General features: G+C 41.2%; 1 non-coding gene across 1 annotated transcript; it reads right to left on the bottom strand.

Moving 5' to 3' along the window:
• Nucleotides 1–1,193: 1,193 nt before the first annotated feature.
• Nucleotides 1,194–1,297, bottom strand: LOC130983696 (small nucleolar RNA R71). The gene has a single exon (XR_009087675.1). It is a non-coding gene; the product is annotated as a small nucleolar RNA R71 (small nucleolar RNA).
• Nucleotides 1,298–6,650: the final 5,353 nt, after the last annotated feature.

Genomic DNA, 6,650 nt, shown 5'->3' with positions numbered 1-6,650 from the left:
ACCACTTCCGTTCTACCTTAGGTCGGGCGCATATCTCTTAAATTCCCCAACAGAATCTTCGTGGTATAAGCTAGATAGATGGCGGCATTCCTGGGGATCCGGAAAGTCTAACCTTGTCTGTGGTATTCCGAGTAGGATCCTGGGAATCCGGAAAGTCTAACCTTGTCTGTGGTATTCCGAGTAGGATTCCGGTATTGAATGACTGTGACGAGCTTCAAACTCCTGAAGGCTGGGCATTAGTGACAGACGCAAAAGAATCAATGGATTCTATTCCAACCTGATTGAGAACCGACAGATGATTAGCCGTGCTGTGACAGAGCATTTGGACCATTTTCACTGAGAGGATGGGATGTAGCTATCAACCAAGGGTGATGCCTCCAGACGATTAGCCGTGCAGTGACAGCGCATAGGACCATTTTCCCGAGAGGATTGAAAGTAGCCATTGATGATAGTGATGCCCTACATACAGCTTGCCATGGAAAGGAGTAAGAAGGATTGGAAGAGCGAGTAGTGAAGTAGAGTTTCAAGAGGAACACAGCATCTCCATACACCTATCTGAAATTCCCACTCTTGATTTACATAAGTATTTCTATCCCTTTTTACTTTCTTTTTATTATTAATTTTCGAAATCCATAAACCAATTTAATCTGCCTAACTGAGATTTACAAGGTGACCATAGCTTGCTTCATACCAACAATCTCTGTGGGATCGACCCTTACTCGAGTAAGGTTTATTACTTGGACGACCTAGTACACTTGCTGGTTAGTTGAACGGAGTTGTGAATTCAAATAGAACCAATTATTAAATTTCATACAAGTACAAAGAGCATGTGATCACAATTTCGTCCACCACCCACGTCCAAATTTGATGGAAGAAGCATCTCCATTCCTGCCATTGGAGCCAACAATTTTGAGCTTAAGCCTCAACTAGTTGCTTTAATGCAACAGAACTGCAAGTTTTATGGACTTTCATCTGAAGATCCTTACCAGTTTTTAACTGAGTTCTTGCAGATTTGTGAGACTGTTAAGACGAATGGAGTTGATCCTGAAGTTTACAGACTCATGCTTTTCCCTTTTGCTGTAAGAGACAGAGCTAGAATATGGTTGGATTCACAACCTAAGGATAGCCTAGACTCCTGGGATAAGCTGGTCACGGCCTTCTTGGATAAATTCTTTCCTCCTCAAAAGCTGAGCAAGCTTAGAGTGGATGTTCAGACCTTCAAACAAAAAGATGGTGAATCCCTCTATGAAGCTTGGGAAAGATACAAGCAGTTGACCAAAAGGTGTCCATCTGACATGTTTTCAGAATGGACCATATTAGATATATTCTATTATGGTCTATCTGAGTTTTCGAAAATTTCATTGGACCATTCTGCAGGTGGATCCATCCACCTAAAGAAAACACCTGCAGAAGCTCAAGAACTCATTGACATGGTTGCAAATAACCAATTCATGTACACTTTTGAGAGGAATTCCATGAATAATGGGACACCTCAAAGGAAGGGAGTTCTTGAAATTGATGCTTTGAATGCCATATTGGCTCAGAACAAAATGTTGACTCAGTAAGTCAACATGATCTCTCAAAGTCTGAATGGATGGCAAAATGCATCCAACAGTACTAAAAAGGCAGCTTCTGAAGAAGCTTATGATCCTGAGAACCCTGCAATAGCAGAGGTAAATTACATGGGTGAACCTTATGGAAACACCTATAATTCATCATGGAGAAATCATCCAAATTTCTCATGGAAGGATCAATAAAAGCCTCAACAAGCATTTAACAATGGTGGACGCAATAGGCTGAGCAATAGCAAGCCTTTTCCATCATCTTCTCAGCAACAGACAGAGAATTCTGAACAAAACACTTCTAATTTAGCCAATCTAGTCTCTGATCTGTCAAAAGCCACTTTCAGTTTCATGAGTGAAACAAGATCCTCCATCAGAAATCTGGAGGCACAAGTGGGCCAGCTGAGTAAGAAAGTCACTGAAACTCCTCCCAGTATTCTCCCAAGCAATACAGAAGAGAATCCAAAAGGAGAGTGCAAGGCCATTGATGTGATCAATATGGCCGAATGCACAAGGGAGGAGAAGGACGAAAATCCTAGTGAGGAAGACCTCCTGGGACGTCTCTCAAGCAAGAAGGAGTTTCCTATTAAGGATCCAAAGGAAGCTGAGGCTCATATAGAGACCATAGAGATTCCATTAAATCTCCTTCTGCCATTCATGAGCTCTGAAGACTATTCTTCCTCTGAAGAGGATGAAGATGTGACTGGAGAGCAAGTTGCTCAATATTTAGGAGCTATCATGAAGCTGAATGTCAAGTTATTTGGTAATGAGACTTGGGAAAGTGAACCTCCCTTGCTCATTAATGAACTAGATACCTGGATTCAGCAAATTTTACCTCAAAAGAGACAAAATCCTGGCAAGTTCTTAATACCTTGTACCATAGGCACCATGACCTTTGAAAAAGCTCTATGTGATCTGGGGTCAGGGATAAATCTTATGCCACTCTCTGTAATGGAAAAGCTGGGGATCATTGAGGTTCAACCTGCCTTGTTCTCATTACAATTGGCAGACAAGTCATTGAGACAAGCTTATGGAATAGTAGAGGACGTGTTAGTAAAGGTTGAAGGCCTTTACATCCCTGCTGATTTCATAATCTTAGACACTAGGAAGGAAGATGATGAATGCATCATCCTTGAAAGACCTTTCCTAGCTACAGCAGGAGCTGTGATAGATGTCAACAGAGGTGAATTAGTCCTTCAATTAAATGGGGACTACCTTGTGTTTAGGGCACATGGCCATCCCTCTGTGACAAAAGAGAGTAAGCATGAAGAGCTTCTCTCAGTTCAGAGTCAAGAAGAGCCCCCACAGTCAAACTCTAAGTTTGGTGTTGGGAGACCACAACCAAACTCTAAGTTTGGTGTTAAGACCCCATATCTAAACTCTAAGTTTGGTGTTGGGAATATACAACATTGACTTGATCACCTTGTGGCTCCATGAGAGCCCACTGTCAAGCTAATGAAATTAAAAGAGCGCTTGTTGGGAGGCAACCCAATTTTATTTATCTAATTTTAATTTTATTTTATTGTTATTTTGTATTTTATTAGGTACATGATCATGTGGAGTCACGAAAAAAATATATAAAAATTAAAAACAGAATCAAAAAATAGCAGAAGAAAAATCACACCTTGGAGGGAGGACAGACTGGCGTTCAACGCCAGTAAGGAGCATCTGGCTGGCGTTCAACGCCAGAACAGAGCATGAATCTGGCGCTGAACGCCAGAAACAAGCAACATTCTGGCGTTTGAACGCCAGGAATGTGCCTTGAGAAAAGCTGGCGCTGAACGCCAGTAACAAGCATGGAACTGGCGTTCAACGCCAGAAACATGCTACACATGGGCGTTGAACGCCCAGAACATGCTTCACATGGGCGTTGAACGCCCAGAACGTGCATCACCTCGGCGTTTAAACGCCAGAATGGTGTGCAAAGGCATTTTGCATGCCTATTTGGTGCAGGGATGTAATTCCTTGACACCTCAAGATCTGTGGACCCCACAGGATCATCTCAGGATCTGTGGACCCCACAGGATCCCCACCTAACATATTCCCACCTTACATCCTAATCCTATAACACTCTTCCCCACAGGATCCCCGCCTAACATATTCCCACCTTACCTCCTAATCCTATAACACTCTTCCCCATGTCACACTTCCCAACAACTTCAATCTCTCTTTCCAATTATCCTCTTCACCACTCACATCCATCCACTCTTCCCTATAAACCCCACCTACCTTCAAAATTCAAAAACACTTCCCCATCCAAACCCACCCTATATGGCCGAACCTACCCTCTCCCATTTTCCTATATAAACCCCTCCATTCCACTTTATTTTCACACAACACAACCCCCTCTTCCATACCTTGGCCGAAACACCATCTCTCCCTCTCCACCATTTTTTCTTCTTCTTCTTCTTCTCTTCTTTCTTCTCTTGCTCGAGGGCGAGCAATATTTTAAGTTTGGTATGGTAAAAGCATAAGCTTTTTGTTTTTCCATTACCATCAATGGCACCTAAGGCCGGAGAATCCTCTAGAAAAGGAAAAGGGAAGACAAAAGCTTCCACCTCCGAGTCATGGGACATGGAAAGATTCATCTCCAAAAGCCATCAAGACCACTTCTATGATGTTGTGGCAAAGAAGAAGGTGATCCCTGAGGTCCCTTTCAAGCTCAAGAAAAATGAATATCCGGAGATCCGACATGAGATCCGAAGAAGAGGTTGGGAAGTCCTAACCAACCCCATGCAACAAGTCGGAATCTTAATGGTTCAAGAGTTCTATGCCAATGCATGGATAACTAGGAACCATGATCAAAGTATGAACCCGAGTCCAAAGAATTATCTCACAATGGTTCGGGGGAAATACTTAGATTTTAGTCCGGAGAATGTGAGGTTGGCGTTTCACTTGCCCATGATGCAAGGAGATGTACGCCCCTACACTAGAAGGATCAACTTTAATCAAAGGTTGGACCAAGTCCTAATGGACATATGTGTGGAAGGAGCTCAATGGAAAAGAGACTCCAAAGGCAAGCCAGTTCAACTAAGAAGACTGGACCTCAAGCCTGTGGCTAGAGGATGGTTGGAGTTCATTCAACGCTCCATCATTCCCACTAGCAACCGATCTGAAGTTACTGTGGATCGGGCCATCATGATTCATAGCATCAGGATTGGAGAGGAAGTAGAAGTTCATGAAGTCATCTCCAATGAAATCTACAAAATAGCCGAAAAGCCCTCCACCATAGCAAGGCTAGCTTTTCCTCACCTTATTTGCCATCTATGTTACTCAGCTGGAGTTATCATAGAAGGAGACATCTCCATTGAAGAGGATAAGCCCATCACCAAGAAAAGGATGGAGCAAGCAAGAGAGACCCTCCACGGATCTCAAGAGATGCATGAGGAAGCTCATCATCAAGAAATCCCTGAGATGCCTCAAGGGATGCACTTTCCTCCCAACAACTATTGGGAACAACTCAACACTTCCTTAGAAGATTTGAGCTACAATGTGGAACAATTAAGGGTGGAACATCATGAGCACTCCATCATTCTCCATGAAATAAGAGAAGATCAAAGAGCAATGAGGGAGGAGCAACAAAGGCAAGGAAGGGACATAGAAGAGCTTAAGGACATTGTTGGTCCTTCAAGAAGAAGACGCCACTAAGGTGGATTCATTCCTTGTTCTTATTTCTTTCTGCTTTTCGGTTTTTATGTTGTGTTCATTTATGTTTTGTGTCTCTACTTCATGATCATTTAGTAACCATGTCTTAAAGCTATGAATAATTCCATTAATCCTTCACCTTTCTTAAATGAAAAATGTTTCTAATTCAAAAAGAACAAGAAGTACATGAATTTCAAATTTATCCTTGAATTTAGTTTAATTATATTGATGTGGTGACAATACTTTTTGTTTTCTGAATGAATGCTTGAACAGTGCATAAATTTTGATCTTGTTGTTTATGAATGTTAAAATTGTTGGCTCTTGAAAGAATGATGAACAAAGAGAAATGTTATTGACAATCTGAAAAATCATAAATTTGATTCTTGAAGCAAGAAAAAGCAGTGAATAGCGAAAAAAAATAAAAAATAATTGGCAAAAAAAATAGAAAGAAAGAAAGAAAAAGCAAGCAGAAAAAGCCAATAACCCTTAAAACCAAAAGGCAAGGGTAAAAAGGATCCAAGGCTTTGAGCATCAATGGATAGGAGGGCCCAAGGAAATAAAATCCAGGCCTAAGCGGCTAAACTAAGCTGTCCCTAACCATGTGCTTGTGTCATGCAGGTCCAAGTGAAAAGCTTGAGACTGAGTGGTTAAAGTCGTGATCTAAAGCAAAAGAGTGTGCTTAAGAGCTCTGGACACCACTGGGGACTCTAGCAAAGCTGAGTCACAATCTGAAAAGGTTCACCCAGTTATGTGTCTGTGGCATTTATGTATCCGGTGGTAATACTGGAAAACAAAGTGCTTAGGGCCACGACCAAGACTCATAAGTAGCTGTGTTCAAGAATCAACATATTTAACTAGGAGAATCAATAACACTATCCGAAATTCTAAGTTCCTAGAGAAGCCAATCATTCTAAACTTCAAAGGAAAAAGTGAGATGCCAAAACTGTTCAGAAGCAAAAAGCTACAAGTCCCGCTCATCTAATTAGAATTAATATTCATTGATATTTTGGAATTTCTAGTATATTCTCTTCTTTTTATCCTATTTGATTTTAAGTTGCTTGAGGACAAGCAACAATTTAAGTTTGGTGTTGTGATGAGCGGATAATTTATACGCTTTTTGGCATTGTTTTTAGGTAGTTTTTAGCAAGTTCAAGCTACTTTTAGGGATATTTTCATTAGTTTTTATGTTAAATTCACATTTCTGGACTTTACTATGAGTTTGTGTATTTTTCTGTGATTTCAGGTAATTTCTGGCTGAAATTGAGGGACTTGAGCAAAACTCTGAAAAAGGCTGACAAAAGGACTGCTGATGCTGTTAGAATCTGACCTCCCTGCACTCAAAATGGATTTTCTGGAGCTACAGAACTCCAAATGGCGCGCTCTAAACGGCGTTGGAAAGTAGACATCCAGAGCTTTCCAGAAATATATAATAGTCCATACTTT

The sequence above is a fragment of the Arachis stenosperma genome, chromosome 5, assembly GCF_014773155.1.
Source record: "Arachis stenosperma cultivar V10309 chromosome 5, arast.V10309.gnm1.PFL2, whole genome shotgun sequence".
In the NCBI taxonomy this organism is placed as follows: domain Eukaryota; kingdom Viridiplantae; phylum Streptophyta; class Magnoliopsida; order Fabales; family Fabaceae; genus Arachis; species Arachis stenosperma.
This window is presented reverse-complemented; position numbering and strand designations above follow the sequence as displayed.